The following is a 17545-nucleotide window of genomic DNA, read 5'->3' as shown; positions in this document are numbered from 1 at the left end:
CTCTGCACTGACTGTTTGCTATAGCCGCTGCCTCCGTGAACCCCTGCACCACTACTTTCCGGGCAGGTAGACACCTGCAAAGCGGGAGGTCTACCCCAGGCACATTTGGCTCCCTCCTCCCACTGCTGCCACCCTGCTGACTACCGGCCAAGCTACCGACTTATTGGCTCCACCGCTGCCTCACGCGCAAGCTGCCACCCTCTTTTCCCGATGATGATAAAGCCCCTAATTAACTCAGCTCCCATTTGCGATCAGCTACATCATCACCAAGTACTGTCTGCACGTCAGTGATGTGCTCCTCAACGGTCTCTGAGCCAGGAATCTACTCATCACTACTTGCCCGCCTACTGGAGGAAGCGGGGGATGTCTCCTCCATATCTTTGCTTGCGAGTAGCTGTTGACTGTTCTCTAGTAGCTAGTCCTCGCTGTATAGTGGATCTGAGCCCACAGCATTTAATACTTGTCTAGCTGAGGGAACAGAAGAGGATAGAGGCAGGTTGAGGACAGGTGATGGCACAGGGCCTGCTCTCAGGCCATGACAATTAAGTTCCAGAAAATGTTGATCGTGCTGCCTTATGAGTGTAGAGTTCCAATCTCAGACCCTTCATTCCAATGTTCAGGTTAATCCACCTTGTAGCCAAACAATCGGTTACCAGAGACTAGTGCACTCACGTACACCTGCACCCTAGAGGGAAGTTATAACACAAATAGTGAAGTTCCACCAGGTAGTTCCGCAATCAGCAGGTTTTATTCTACTTACAAAATATCATAAAATTCAAGCCTAAAAACAAATTGCTTTCATCAAAGATCCACCCAACCCGGGTTTCGCCAGTCCAGCTTCGTCAGGGGCAATAGTATGCACCCTCACAGGTGCAGTATTTATTGGGCCATGATCTCTTCCAAGGACCGCCCATTAATACAGACTTATTTTTTCTCTTTTTTTGGATGCTCATCAAAACTCAAGCAATAGAAATAATAAACATAATTCCTAAAGCCCGCAAGGGCCAGCGGTATTTTGAAACAAAATAAAAGAATACATCAACTTAACAGAGCATATAATTTACAAGCACTACTAACCCTCTATTCTCCATTCATGAAAAAAGCACGTAGCGGCATTCCGATCACATGACTTCCCAGAGCCAATAACGGCTCCCTATATTAAATTCATGCATAATGAATTGAATATAGGAGCATATAGGGAACATTAGGAAGGGCAAAGAGGATCACAGTGTCCCACTACACTTCAAGCTAGCGCATGGTAAAAATCCGGCGGGCTTGAGGTTTAGTGGTTTAGAAAAGGTGGAGAGGAATTGGAGGGGAGGGGATCATGTGGCTAATATCAACCGCAAGGAAGTTGGATGGATATATAAATTAGGAACCTTGAAACCAGCGGGACTCAACGTTGAGTTTGATCTGAAGCCGTGTCTGGTGGAATGAAGAGAAATTGTTAGGGGTTGTGTCGCTGTCGCTACGGATCTATTTAGACCACTATGCAAGGTTATTGGGTGGACTTCTTTGAGGCGCTGTCAAGGTATAATGGGTTAAGTTGTAGGTTTATCGCCGCTGTTCTTGGATGCCTATTGTTCATTATGAATAAATTGAATATAGTGAGCTGTTATTGGCTCTGGGAACTCATGTTACGGCTAGCAAGCATTTTTTTCCACTAATACACCCCAAAAAGGCTTTAAAACATATAACTGCACTGCTGAACGACTAATAACACTTTTTTTTCCACCAATACACCCGAAAAAAGGCTTTAGAACATATAACTGCACCGCTGAACGGCAAATAATACTTTTCTTTACCACTAATACACCCAAAAAAAGGCTTCAGAACATATAACTGCACTGCTGAACAGCTAATACCACTTTTTTCCCACTAATACACCCCCCAAAAAACTGTAATTTTGTCATTTCACCTCACAAAGGCTAATAAACCTTTTTTTTTCCACACTAATATACCCCAAAAAAGCTTCAGAACATACCTGCACCGCTGAATGGCTAATAACACTTTTTTCCCCACTAATACATCTAAAAAAAATGCTGTAATTTTGTCACTTCACCGCACAACGGCTAACAAGTCTTTTTTCCCCCACTAATACACCCCAAAAAGGCTTCAGAACATATAACTGCAACACTGAATGACAAATACGCCCTTTTATTCCACTAATACACCCCAAAAAAGCTTTAGAACATATAACTGCACTGCTGAACGACTAATAACACTTTTTTCCCCAGTAATACACCCCAAAAAAGGCTTTAGAACATATAACTGCACCACTGTAGGGCAAACAAGCCTTTTTATTAACCACTAATTTACCCAAAAAAAGGCTTCAGAACATATAACTGCACTGCTGAACAGCTAATACCACTTTTTTCCACTAATACACCCCAAAAAAGGCTGTAATTTTGTCACTTCACCGCACAACGGCTAACAAGCCTTTTTTTCCCACTAATACCCCCCAAAAAAGGCTTCAGAACATATACCTGCACCGCTGAACGGTTAATAACAAAATAAATTCCACTGATACACCCCAAAAAAGGCTGTAATTTTGTCACTTCACCGCACAACAGCTAACAAGCCTTTTTTTCCACTAATACACCCCAAAAAAGGCTTTAGAACATATAACTGCACAGCTGAACTGCAAATAAGCCCTTTTTCCACTAATACACCCCCAAAAAGGCTTTAAAACATGTAACTGCACCGCTGAACGGCAAATAATACTTTTTTTTAACCACTATTACACCCGAAAAAAGGCTTCGGAACATATAACTGCACCGCTGAACAGCTAATACCACTTTTTTTTCCCACTAATACACTCCAAAACAGGCTGTAATTTTGTCACTTCACCGCACAATGGCTAACAAGCATTTTTTCCACTAATACACCCCAAAAAAGGCTTTAGAACATATAACTGCACCGCTGAACAGCAAATAATACTTTTTTTTAACCACTATTACACCCGAAAAAAGGCTTTGGAACATATAACTGCACCGCTGAACAGCTAATACCACTTTTTTCCCCACTAATACACTCCAAAACAGGCTGTAATTTTGTCACTTCACCGAACAATGGCTAACAAGCATTTTTTCCACTAATATACCCAAAAAAGGCTTTAGAACAGATAACTGCACCGCTGAACGGCAAATAATACTTTTTTTCTACTAATACACCCCAAAGAAGGCTGTAGAACATATAACTAACTGTACCGCTAAACAGCAAATAATACTTCTTTAGAACATATAACTAGAGATGTCGCGAACATAAAATTTTCCGTTCACAAACGGCGAACGCGAATTTTTGCAAATGTTCGCAAACAGGCGAACCGGGTGAACCACCATAGACTTCAATAGGCAGGCGAATTTTAAAACCCACAGGGACTCTTTCTAGCCACAGTAGTGATGGAAAAGTTGTTTCAAGGGGACTAACACCTGGACTGTGGCATGCCGGAGGGGGATCCATGGCAAAACTCCCATGGAAAATTACATAGTTGACGCAGAGTTGGGTTTTAATCCATAAAGGGCATAAATCATCTAACAATCCAATTTTTTTTTTAACAACGTGGTTTAAAACATCCAGTGTGTGTATACGATCAGGTATGATGTTGTATCGATCAGGTAGTGTAAGGGTTACGCCCGCTTCATAGACATTGACAGACCAAACTCCCCTTTTAATGCACCGCAAACAACCGCAAACAGTCCATTTGCCCAACCGCAAACTCCCCATTTGCACAAGGTTGGATACAAAGCTAGCCATGTCCCGTTGATGTCATTGAAGGTTTCTTCCTCCACCCAGCCACGTACAACACCAAGGGTCCCCGAAAGGTGAATTGAATTGATTTTTCGAACGGGGAGATGGTTAAAAAAAACGCTGGCTCCCTCCCCTTTGTTTGAATCCACGGTCACTGCGTCTGCGCCGTGCAATTTACTGTCACACCCGATATGAGTGGTATTTTCTGTAGTACTATTCTCATCAGTTTAATCCCTGTTACGTCCCCAATCTGGGGTCCATTTATTGAATTGATTTTTCGAACGGGGAGATGGTTAAAAAAACGCTGGCTTCCTCCCCTTTGTTTGAATCCACGGTCACTGCGTCTGCGCCGTGCAATTTACTGTCACACCCGATATGAGTGGTATTTTCTGTAGTTCTTTCTCTTCTCATCAGTTTAATCCCTGTTACGTCCCATATCAGGGATTGCCTTTTGTTAAAAAAAAATTTAGGCCGGGTACCTTCGACTGCCTTCACAGTGACAGACCAAACTCTGATACACCTAACTGAATTGATTTTAGAAACCGGGAGATGGAAAAAGCAGCTTGGTCGGTCCTCTTACTCCCAAGTTGGGGCACTGCGCGTGCACGGAGCAATGTGCTGTGACACCCTATATGAGTGGTGTCTTAACTAGTACTATTCCTATCAGTTTAATCACTGTTACGTCCCATATCAGGGATTGCCTTTTGTGAAAAAAAATTTAGGCCGGGTACCTTCGACTGCCTTCACAGTGACAGACCAAACTCTGATACACCAAACTGAATTGATTTTAGGAACCGGGAGATGGAAAAAGCAGCTTGGTCGGTCCTCTTACTCCCAAGTTGGGGCACTGCGCGTGCACGGAGCAATGTGCTGTGACACCCTATATGAGTGGTGTCTTAACTAGTACTATTCCTATCAGTTTAATCCCTGTTACGTCCCCTGTCCGGGGACGTGTGTCAAATTGATTAACCATTGTCGAATTAACGAACCATTATGACATCCTGAAATAATTTAGTTCTGAGCTCTGTACTTGCTTTGTATTGGAATTGATAGGGATTTTTTAAATTGTCTGCATTATTTCTAATAAACTATTAAGAGACTTTATTATGATTTTTTTATTTTATGTATTAAAAACCCATACAATTTAAAAAAAAAGAAGAAAATTAATGTTTTTTCTATGAAAAATTATCCAGCCGATTGCTTTTGGTCTGATCATAATGAAGCAACGGCCTTATCATCTGGGGTGTGGCAACATTGCCAACACACTCATAGAGGTGATGATCGCTTCATTGTGATACGCAAGCCCCTTCACTACAACAAGATAACGATCACAAAGGGGAATTGACACATGTATGTGTCATTTTTTTTGTTTTGTTTTTGCAGCCACAGTGCAGTACCAGAGGCCAGAAAAATTAGGCATGTACACATGCCTTAAAAATAATGGTATTCTTGCAGCCACTGTTGTAGCAGCGGCCGGAAAAAATTTATGTTTTCCAGGCAGAAAGGTGACTAAAACATTGTGGCTTGAACCCTAGTTGGTGGAGGAGAATTTACGAAAGTCATCCGGTATGCAGACATTAAATACAGCAGCGTGGGGACCATTTTGAGGCCAAGGCATGTCATCAGGCCTTTTGTTAGTCAAACGTATCCCCCACTGTCAGTCTCTTCGGGATCCATGCTTTATTCATCTTAATGAAGGTGAGGTAATCAACACTTTTTTGACCGAGGCGACTTCTTTTGTCAGTGACAATGCCTCCTGCTGCACTGAAGGTCCTTTCTGACAGGACACTTGAAGGGGGGCAGGCCAGAAGTTCAATCGCAAACTGGGATAGCTCAAGCCACAGGTCAAGCCTGCACACCCAGTAGTCAAGGGGTTCATCGCTCCTCAGCGTGTCGATATCTGCAGTTAAGGCGAGGTAGTCTGCTACCTGTCGGTCGAGTCGTTCTCTAAGGCTGGATCCCGAAGGGCTGTGGCGATGTGTAGGACTGAAAAAGCTCTGCATGTCCTCCATCAACAACAGGTCTGTAAAGTGTCCTGTCCTTGCTGGCGTGGTCGTGGGAGGAGGATTACTTTCACCTCTTCCCCTGTTAGAATCCCGTTGTGCTGTGACATCCCCCTTATAAGCATATTTTTTAGTTTGGTTTTGAACTGCTGCATCCTTTCAGACTTTTGGTAATTTGGTAACATTTCCGCCACTTTCTGCTTATACCGGGGGTCTAGTAGCGTGGCAACCCAGTACAGGTCGTTTTCCTTCATCCTTTTTATACGAGGGTCCCTCAACAGACATGACAGCATGAAAGACCCCATTTGCACAAGGTTGGATGCCGAGCTACTCATTTCCCGTTCCTCGTCCTCACTGATGTCATTGACGGCAGTGGCGTACCTACCATATAGGCAGACCACGCAGCTGCTATGGGGCCCGTGAGGAAGGGGGGGCCTGCAGTGGAGGAGAGTCCCCGCCCCTGTCTATCTTCCTAACTGTCTCCCGTCTGCTAGCCCCGCCTCCTAGCTCCGCCTCCTGCCTGTTAGCTCCGCCCCCGCCTGATTCCTCTGGATTGCCACAACCAGTAATGAAGTAAGTGACGACTTGTAGGTGAGGACAGTGCAGAGGTGTATGTGTGTGGAAGGGGGCAAGGTCACTCAGCTTTCCCAGGCTATTCCTCTGCACATATGCCATTCAGAACAGGAGGGAAGCTGGGTGTCACTACATTATGTAATGTGACTCAGCTTTCCTGATGTCCTGCATGGCACAAGTGCAGAGGCATGAGAAGATATGAGGGTTGTGTTACTCAGCTTTCTCATGTCTCTCCACATGTGCCATGCAGGAGAGCAGAAAAGCTGGGTGCTATTACATCATGTAATGTCACTCAGATTTCCTGCTATCCTGCAAGGCATAAAAGCAGATAATAAGAACATGGAGAGGCAGGGGGAGGGGGTCACTCAGCTTTCCCAAAGACTCATGTCTCTGCACATGTGTTATGCAGGATAGCAAGTAATGTCACTGTATCCCAGCTGTCCTGCATGACACAGAGGATGGGGGAAGGGGGACACTCACTTCATCAAACTTTTCTCATGTCTTTTCTCATGTGCATGTGCCATGCTGGACAGCAGGAAAGTTGGGTGGTATTACATCATGTAATGCCCCAGATTTTTGTCAATATATGCTGAACACTGATGGAACCTACCGGATCCCATTCACTATAATGGGTCTGTTGGGTTCCAGCGTGAGTACTGCTGCACGAGATGGGGCAGGGGAGAAGTTAGGGAGGGTAGTGAGAGGAGCCAGGGCGTATAGTGGGAGGGACTAGGAACGGGCATGGGGGCCCAATCTAAATTCTTGCTATGGGGCCCAATGATTTCTGTGTATGCCCCTGATTGACGGTCTGTTCTTCCCCCCAGCCACGTAAAACACCACGGGTCCCAGATAGGTGACAACAACGAGCACCCTGGGATGCCTGCTGTGATTGGTCTTCCTCCTCCTCAAAGTCACATTCCTCCTCTGACTCCTCTTCCTCATACTCTTCTTCCAGCGTTGCCGCAGGTCTGGCAAGCGATGATGACAAGGCTGTTACTGGTGGTGATGGTGACCACAACTCTTCCTCTTCACGCTCATCTACAGCCTGATCCAGCACTCTTCGCAGGGCACGCTCCAGGAAGAAAACTAATGGGATGAAGTCGCTGATGGTGCCTTCGGTGCGACTGACTAGGTTTGTCACCTCCTCAAAAGGATGCATGAGCCTACAGGCATTGCGCATGAGCATCCAGTAACGTGGCAAAAAAATTCCCAGCTCTGCAGAGGCTGTCCTAGCACCCCGGTCATACAAATACTCGTTGACGGCTTTTTCTTGTTGGAGCAGGCGGTCGAACATTAGGAGTGTTGAATTCCAACGTGTCGGGCTGTCGCAAATCAAGCGCCTCACTGGCATGTTGTTTAGCTGCTGGATATCTGAAAAGTGCACCATGGCCGTGTGAGGAACGCCTGAAATGGCCACACACCTTCCTGGCCTGCTTGAGGACGTCCTGTAAGCCTGGGTACTTAGACACAAAGCGTTGTACGATGAGATTCAACACATGTGCCATGCACAGCACATGTGACAACTTGCCGAAATTCAATGCCGCCAGCAAATTGCTTCCATTGTCACACACCACTTTGCCGATCTCCAGTTAGTGCGGGGTCAGCCACTGATCCACCTGTGCGTTCAGGGCGGACAGGAGTGCTGGTCCGGTGTGGCTCTCTGCTTTAAGGCAATTCAACCCCAAGACAGCGTGACACTGTTGTATCCGGGATGTGGAATAGCCCCTGGGGAGCTGGGGGGATACAGTTGATGTGCAGCCAGACGCCGCAGCAGAAGAGGACTCAGCTGAGGAGCTTATCGAAGAGGATGGAGTAGGAGGAGTAGAGGAGGTGGCAGTAGGCCTGCCTGCAAGTCGTGGCGGTGTCACCAACTCCGCTGCAGAGCCACGCATTCCAGCTGTCAGCAGGTTGACCCAATGCGCAGTGTAGGTGATATACCTGCCTTGACCGTGCTTTGCAGACCAGGTATCAGTGGTCAGATGGACCCTTGCCCCAACACTGTATGCCAGAGATGCCATGACTTCCTTTTCAATAACTGAGAAGAGGTTTGGGATTGACTTTTTTGAAAAAATAATTCGTCCGGGTACCTTCCACTGTGGTGTCCCAATAGCGACAAATTTTTTGAAGGCCTCAGACTCCACCAGCTGGTATGGTAAAAGCTGGCGGGCTAAGAGTTCCGTCAAGCCAGCTGTCAGACGCCGGGCAAGGGGGTGACTTTGTGACATTGGCTTATTACACTCAAACATGTCCTTGACAGACACCTGACTGGGCAGATGAGCAGGAACTGCTCAAGGCGAGAGGCGGAGTTGCGGATGGTTGAGAGGGGGCAAGGAGGACAGCAGTGGTTGACGTGGCTGAAGATGCTGGACCAGGAGGAGGATGGTGGCTTTGAGTTTGTGTGCTGCTTGTACTCATGTGTTGATCCCATAGGTGTTTGTGATGTGCGATCATGTGCCTTCGCAAAGCAGTTGTACCGAGGTGGGTGTTAGACTTCCCACGACTCAGTTTCTTTTGGCACAGGTTGCAAATGGCATCGCTGTTGTCAGAGGCAGACACACAAAAAAAATGCCACACTGCTGAGCTCTGCAATGATGGCATTCTGGTGGTGGCAACAGCATGCGTTGATTGGCGTGCTGTCTGCCTGACCCCGGATGCCGATACATGCTGTCTGACTGTGCCACTAGCTCATTGCAACGACCTCCCCCTGCTTCCAACTCGTCTCCTCCTTCTCTCTGTCTCCCCTTCTGAACTTTCCCCCTCTTCTTCTTCTCTTCGAGCAGGCACCCACGTGGCATCCACGGACACATCGTCATCATCAACCACTTCACTTGTATCTGACACCTCAGCAAAGGAAGCAGCGGGTACAACATCATCATCATCATCATCACACTGTACGTCCATGTGTGTAATGCTGCCTGACTGAGACATATCCCTGTTATCTACATCCTCTGGCAATAATAGTTGCGCATCACTAATTTCATCCAACTGATGTGTAAATAACTCCTCTGACGGATCAAGTGAAGCGGCTGTGGTGGCTACGGTGGTAGTGGTGGTGGTGGCGGCGTGCGGGAGAGTGGTAACTTGAGAGCAGGTGACCAAAGCTGAGCTGGAGGAGGATGGTGCTTCAAGGTTCTTAGCGGAAGCTGTTGAAGATTGGGTGTCCTGTGTAAGCCGGTCAACTATTTTCTCTGAATTTTTCGGGTTAAGGGTACGTGGCCTCTCAACACTGGGCATTATTCCAGGGCCAGTGGAAATCACAGCACCACGACGGCCCCTGCGGGGTGGCCTGCCTCTGCCTGTCATTTTTTTTAGATAAGGGGTACTATGCGTGCAAGGTACTGTGCCACCCTATATAAGTGGTGGACAGTGGACACAGTACAGTTTGTGAGCCTGCAGCCTCTCACTGGCTTGCAACTGCGATTATATCACAGAGAAATAATAAATAGACGTTTTTTTATCTGCAAGGTATTGTGAGTGACACCCTGTAACGGTATGAGTGGTGGCCTAGCCAGTGGCCACAGTACAGTCTGTGGGCCAGACACTCACTGGCTTGCAACTGTGATTATATCACAGAGAAATAATAAATGCACTTTTTTTTATCTGCAAGGTACTGTCTGTGACATCCTGTATGCATGGTGTGCACACAGTACAGTCTGTGAGCCTGCAGCCTCTCACTGTCTGGCAACTGCGATTATATAAAAAAAAATAAAAAATTGACTTTTTTTTTATCTGCAAGGTACTGTCTGTGACACCCTGTATGAATTGTGTGCACACAGTACTGTCTGTGAGCCTGCAGCCTCTCACACACGGGCAGGCAACAGCAATATATATATATATATATAAAATAAAAAAAAGCAGATTGATGTACCAGCCCTAAAAAGGGATTTTTGGGGTGCGGTCAGGACGCTGTCCTTACAGCAGATGAGTCTGTGGACACAGAACAATGCCATAGCTAACGCTTTCCCTATTAAATCAGCAGCAGCAGCACTGTCCCTCCTCTCACTAAGAATGCAGCTTCCGAATGAATCTAAAATGGATGCTGTCCAGGAGGGGGGAGGGTCTGCTGCTGATTGGCTGGAATGTGTCTGCTGACTGGGAGGTACAGGGTCAAAGTTTGCTCAATGATGATGTATAGGGGCGGACCGAACATCGCATATGTTCGCCCGCCGCGGCGAACGTTCGCCGGGAACTATTCGCCGGCGAACTATTCGGGACATCTCTACATATAACTGCATTGCACAAGGACTAATAAGACGTACAAATATTTCCTAGCAATACACCCTGTTAATCGCTGTATCACATAGCACTTGCACCCCAATAATAAGCAAGGTTTGCCGGAATTACAGAGGTATCATCTATTGCAAACCTAAAAGCAGCAAAATAATTCCTCCCTATCCTGTCCCTGCACCTTGACTAATCTTTCCCTGAACTTGTAAACCGTTTTTTTTTTCCAGCACAATTAAGTCTTTACTAGCACTGTCCCTAGCGCCTGCTGACATTTCTCCCTGCACTAAGTACACTGGAAAATGGCAGAATCCAAAATGGCTGATGCTATTTATAGGGACAGGGGCTGGCTGGCTGCTGATTGGCTGCATGCATGGCATTGTAGGTGATCCTTCGCTCCCAGAGTTCTTTGTTCCATGTCCTAACATGTGCAGCAGCCATTTTAGGAAAAAATGTGATTCAATACTACGAAGTGTGAGGAAATTTGGATTCGGTGCGAATCATATTTTTCCTGAAATTCGGATCAAATTCCACTTCATCAACTTCGATTTGCTTATCTCTAGTTACATCTTCATTTCAACAAGGAGAAGGGGTTGAGAAGCTACCAGACACCTGTAGCATTGCTTATCTCTCAGGGAACAAAGGATCATTGTCAGTGGTAGATGGCTGCCATTAAATGATCTGCAGAACCCACTGGAATTTACATGATTTGTATTTCGGGTTGGCTCAAGATAAGTACGCCAACCTACCTACCTACCTACCTACTATGTTAAGCAGTAGGGGTATGCCGAAATTGCTGTACGGAGGGTAGGCTAAAGGGGCCAAAAATAACAAACATAGCTCAGGGCAATAGTGTTATTAACAAAATTACAATACCAGATTCCTGAAAGCATTAAACATTTCACGCTGTGGATTTGGTATATATCGTGCATGACAAGCCGACTGCCATCTGCCCAACTTCTTAATAACATGCACTGAGACGTTGTGCTTGGAGGCGGCGAAGCCGCACCAGTGCGAAAGGAATGCCCTGTGATGGAACTGGGACTAACCCCAACATTCCTCAATAATATTTGGATGAATTTGAGAAAGTTCTGACAACTCAAAGGCGCAGAGCCCAGCCTTAGCAGAAGAGCATCCCCTGGGGTTGCTTCGGTAAAGCGCGTCCAATCCTGCACTGCCAAAACTGGGCACCACTTATTATCAGTGGGGAAGTATCTAACCTCTGTGAGCTGACCCACTCGTGCCGTCGTTAAAGTAAGAATTTAGCATGAACCATCCCATGACAGCTGATCCTTTCTCAGATAGCTCTTGCATGTTGTGGCGCAGGTGAACTCGCCTGGTCTGAGGAAGCCGTAGAAGGCTAGGTACATGGTGTCTTGATCAATAAACTAGTGTGCTTACTGAAGGGGTTTTGGGTAGTTTATCTGAAAGCAATCTTAAACATTGACCCTGTAAATGTCGTGTAGGGCGGGCCACAGCGGACCCTTTCTGGATACCCTTCAGTAACATTATAATTTGATGGGCTGAAAACAAGGAGGATTAATTAGGATGCCATAGATACAAATTATGTTGAAACCCAGCCGGGTATAACTTAATACTGCTAAATGACAGCTTGTGGTGAGAGTGGCCAAAAAATGCGGCAAAGGCCAGTAGGTGAGAGATGTTGCCCACTCCTGCCGAAGAATGGGTTCTCTTAAAATTACAGAACGAGGTCCATGCCTTCTTATATATCCTCAGGGTGTTACAGGACAGGGCTTTAGTCATAAGGGACCTGGCGGTGGCGAGATGAACCGTTAGTCCATCACTAGCTGGTCGAGCCTGGGCACTGGTGATGGTACACGGTCTGCTTGTGGAGAGACCTGCAAAAAAAGAAGAGTTAATAGCCCTGTATGGAAACCTGCGGAAAGACCATTGATAACATACTGTACCCAATCTGCATGTGGATGGGACCCTAACAGGATAAGACAACAACCCTGTACAGACTAAAGGCTAAGACAAACTCTGGTATGCTGAGTTTCTATTCAACCTTACGTCCTTAGATTTGAGGACCACCGAGACCTCCCCTCAGACTATGGTCTTGTTATCTGGCGCCTCATGAGCTGTTATGAGTAAGGACGCTAAGTTCATGTCCTTGCCATCAATTATTTCCTATCGAATGTTGGCTGGAACGAAGTGGAACAGTGCGATAGGGGGTACAGAACCTGACCCACCAGCAACACTAGCCTAGAGGCTAGAAGAACCTGCCGGACTTTGTCACACCAAACGGGCAGCTGTATCGCCTGCCTCGACCGACTCTAGCCTGGCCTGAAAGTTCAACATTGATGACGCCATGGAGTTGATGGCCGCGTGCAGTTGCGTAAGCGAGGTCTGAATAGTGTCCATGGACACCACCTGCGGATTTTGGACCTCCGGAACTGAAAACAGAAGACGGAACAGTTCCGCCTTCCTTGCAGAAGCTGGAAATGGAATGCCTCTTTTGGATAACTCTGCCATCAACTTGGGCACAGTCCATGACCTAATGATGGTGTGGAGTCTCTTGCGGAATGTGACACCACGCTCCCACGGGATGATGATGTATCGTCCATCAATGATTCTTGAGACATCCTACTAAAACACAACATGATTAATGCAGAAAATGAATAGCCCACACCAGTTTGTGCCATTCACCATTATCACGGACGACCGATGTGCCAAGAACTGCCTTACCAGCACGCGACTTGCCGCCCAGCATGCGGAGCACCCCTTCACTGAAGTGACTGAATATGGGAAGATGTGTACATAGCGGAATAGAATGTGACCTAAGTAGCCTTGCAAGTCCCGAACGAGTGTAGACTGAGACATGAGAGTGGACGAGGCATACAGTGTAGGACCGTATCCTGTGGTCGTGACAAGACTTAACAAGACTGTAGACGTGACGGACGTATCGAATTGATGCCTGTAGACGTGACAGGACTTAAACGTGTCTGTAGACGTGACGGACGTATCGAATTGATGCCTGTAGACGTGACAGGACTTAAACGTGTCTGTAGACGTGACAGACATATCGAATTGATGCCTGTAGTCGTGACAGGACTTAAACGTGTCTGCAGATGTGACAGACGTATCTTATTGATGCCTGTACACGCGACAGGACTTAAGGTTTTATTTTTCTTTCTTTTTTTCTTTCTTTTTTTTCTTTTCTTTTTTTTGGCAACTGCTACCTTGCTGATGAAATGACTGAACGTAGCTGAACATGTTAAAAACTGAGTATTGGCAACTGTTCCAAACCCCTAGTCTTAAATCTACTCCCGTGATGCACAATAGCTTACTTTGACCCTGATGCTAAATGTGTCTACTAAGAATAGCTGTGTCTGCTGGTCCGAAGCCGTGTATCGGGTGGATAGAAGGAGCCACGAACCTATGGACGCATATATGAAAGAAAAACCTGTAGACAATTGACCCAATAATTGATAAGTAACGCACTGCTCGAGATGACCCCACTAGAGAAGATGATGGGCAATCAACTTGCGACACACGCTGCGGAACCTTGGATTTTATTTTATTATTTTATTTTTTTTATATCCCCTGGGAGGCAGAACTGCAGTAGGAAACAGAAAAAAGGCCGCTGGAAGGATTTCCTGAAAAGGTGGTCCTGTGAAAGCAGAGACGGCAAGAGGAAAAGGTGACCCTGAGGAGCTAGAGAGACAAACTAGAGAGAGTGAGTTGGAAAAGCAGAGCGAACCTGAGAAAAAAGAAGTCCGAACGGTAGGCTCTGAATGCTTGACTTGTAATGACAAGAAAAAAAGAAGACCCAACAATCTGGAAAAAGAAAAACAGAGAGAAATGATAACTAAAGTAGACTCTAGTGGCCCAAACCACGCGTGCGAGTCTCCCAAAAAGATTGTATTGGTGGAGCACAGATGACCGAGCCAAGCGGGCGGAGCGTGGAAGCAAGCAACCTGCTGGAACCCACGGAAGACCACGCATGGCTCAGGCATGTGTGGTACGAGGAGGGAGAAGCCAAGCGTGCGAGGTTGGAACGAAAGAACTTCTCCCAACCCCAAAAGGCAGAACCATGCGTTCGAGACTCAGGATGGCGGAGCCATGTGTGTAGGATCAAGCATGCAATACTTCTGAAAACAGGGCCCAAAATGGCGTAGCCAAGCATGCGAGATTCTAATGGCGGAGGCCATGCGTGAGAGACTCTAATGACGGAGGCCATGCGTGAGAGACTCCAATGGCGGAGGCCATGCGTGAGAGACTCCAATGGCGGAGGCCATGCGTGAGAGACTCCAATGGCTGAGGCCATGCGTGAGAGACTCTAATGGCGGAGGCCATGCGTGCGAGACTCTAATGGCGGAGGCCATGCGTGCGAGACTGTAATAACGGAGGCCAAGCGTGCGAGACTCTAATGGCGGAGGCCATGCGTGCGAGACTCTAATGGCGGAGGCCATGCGTGCGAGACTCTAATGGCGGAGGCCATGCGTGCGAGACTCTAATGGCGGAGGCCATGCGAGCGAGACTCTAATGGCGGAGGCCATGCGAGCGAGACTCTAATGGTGGAATCATGCGGAAATATGTGTGCGAGATCCCGTGGTGGCAGCCTGGACCACGAGGCGAGGGACAGAACACCCCCCCCCCCCCCCCCCTTTTTCACCCAAACTTCCACTTTTTTTTCTTTTTTTTTTTAACCACTATCATCTGCTGCCTGGAGCATGCAGCAGACCAGATGAATCAAGAGCCTACCAGAAGCAAACAGCCTTGTATTTGCCTATAACTTGTCAAAAATGATCTAATTTGTATGGTCAACTTTAGGTTGTCTTTATCAATTATTTGCTATTAATAGTGACCCATGTTCTGCAAAATCCCAGTTTGTTTGTTTCTTACTTTTTTCCTATTTTTGGAATTGTTCTAAGGCTACTTTCACACTGGCGTTCGGCTTTTCCGGCAGGTGGATCCGTACTATCGTTTGTACATGTGTGCTGCCAGAAGTCCGCCTGGCCCCATGCACTATAATAGGGACCATCTGGAGATCCGGCCACAGTATGGCAAATACGCTCACATAAGAAGAAGTAGTTGTATACTGGTTTGCACACGTAGGTTAGCACCCTACCAGGAAAAAATTAGAGACACTGGAATGCTGACAATGCAACTCAACGATGACTTCCAGAGGCTTCAAGATCCAAAATGGGCCTCTGAAAGAAATGGCATGCCATTACATGGGGCATTCAGGGGGACAGCTTTCAGACCTTTGTATTGCCTTGTAAGTCTATAGGGAAGTGGAACACTTTGGTCAGTGGCCGACTTCTTTTTCAAACAATTATGGACTGTCATCTGTTGACTATAGTTATACATATGCCTCTGTTAAATTTAAGCTGAAGAACATTGGTTTTGGTTAAAATTGTCTATTTTCATCAACTTTAGACTAATGTGTATGGTCACTTTAAGGGAGTGGGATTTAGACTTTAACGTGACTCAGTTGTAGATCGGTATGTACATACATTCACATGCAACAATAGGCAAAACAGCTGCCAAACCTGAGAAAATTAATTACTCTTCACCTGGTAAAAGTTGGAACTCGATCTTCCCAAGAACTGAACTTAAACTCATCAGGACACAGGGCGTACGGTACGTCCTGATGTCCTGGTACTTAAGGACACAGGGCGTATGGGTACGTCCTGTGTATTTCCGATGATCGGAACCCGGTGCCTGCTCAAATCGTTGAGCAGGCACCTTGGCTAAATGCAAGGGGGGGGTCCCGTGACCTCCCCGTTTCGGCGATCGCCGCAAACCGCAGGTCAATTCAGACCTGCGGTTTGCGGCTTTTACTGCGGTTTGCGGCGGCGATTGGCGGTGCCATCGGGTCCCCATGCGGCTGTAGGGGGACCCGATGGCATGGAAGGCAGCGCAATGCCTAAGGAAGGAATCGCGCTGCCTTCCGGTGACGAGCCTGTGAGATCCAGCCCCCTAGCCGGAAGCTGTATGAGTAATACACACAGTATTACTCATACAGCCAATGCATTCCAATACAGAAATATTGGAATACATTGTAAAGGATTAGACCCCCAAAAGTTCAAGTCCCAAAGTGGGACAAAAAATAAAGTGAAAAAAAAAGTTGAAAAAATAAAGTTTTCCCCCCAAAAAATTTAAAGTTTCAAGTAAAAATAAACAAAAACGTAATTTTCCCCAAATTAAGTAAAAAAACAATTGGTAAAAAATAGGGGGAAAAAAATAAGTATACATATTAGGTATCGCCGCGTCCGTATCGACCGGCTCTATAATCATATCACATAACCTAACCCCTCAGAGGAACACCATAAAAAATAAAAAATAAAAACTGTGCTAAATAAACCATTTTTTGGTCACCTTACATCACAAAAAGTACAACAGCAAGCGATCAAAAAGGCGTTTGCCCACCAAAATAGTACCAATCTAACCGTCACCTCATCCCGCCAAAAATTAGCCCCTACCTGAGACAATCACCCAAAAAATAAAAAAAAATATGGCTCAGAATATGTAGACACTAAAACATAATTTTTTTTGTTTTAAAAAAGCTGTTATTGTGTAAAACTTACATAAATAAAAAAGAGTATACATATTAGGTATCGACGCGTCCGTATCGACGTCTCTATAAAAATATCACATACCCTAACCCCTCAGATGAACACCGTAAAAAAACAAAAAACAAAACTGTGCTAAATAAACCAAAAAGCGTAATAGCAAGCGATCAAAAAGTCACACGCACCCCAAAATAGTGCCAATAAAACCATCATCTCATCCCGCAAAAATCATACCCTACCCAAGGTAATCGCCCAAAAACTAAAAAAAATTATGGCTCTCAGACTATGGAAACACTAAAACATGATTTTTTTGTTTCAAAAAAGAAATTATTGTGTGAAACTTACATAAATAATAAAAAGTATACATATTAGGTATCGCCGCATCCGTGACAACCTGGTCTATAAAAATATCACATTATCTAACCAGTCAGATGAATGTTGTAAATAACAAAAAAT

General features: G+C 46.0%; 1 long non-coding RNA gene across 1 annotated transcript; it reads right to left on the bottom strand.

Annotated features, from left to right (window-relative positions):
- Positions 1-1905: 1905 nt before the first annotated feature.
- LOC120998993 lies at positions 1906-2847 on the bottom strand. Its single transcript, XR_005778502.1, has 3 exons — positions 2747-2847; positions 2009-2030; positions 1906-1937 (listed from the first exon to the last, which is right to left on the bottom strand). It is a non-coding gene; the product is annotated as an uncharacterized LOC120998993 (long non-coding RNA).
- Positions 2848-17545: the final 14698 nt, after the last annotated feature.

This window comes from Bufo bufo, chromosome 4 (assembly GCF_905171765.1).
Source record: "Bufo bufo chromosome 4, aBufBuf1.1, whole genome shotgun sequence".
Lineage (NCBI taxonomy): Eukaryota > Metazoa > Chordata > Amphibia > Anura > Bufonidae > Bufo > Bufo bufo.
The sequence above is the reverse complement of the archived record's forward strand: the minus strand, read 5'-3'. Positions and strand labels throughout refer to the sequence as shown.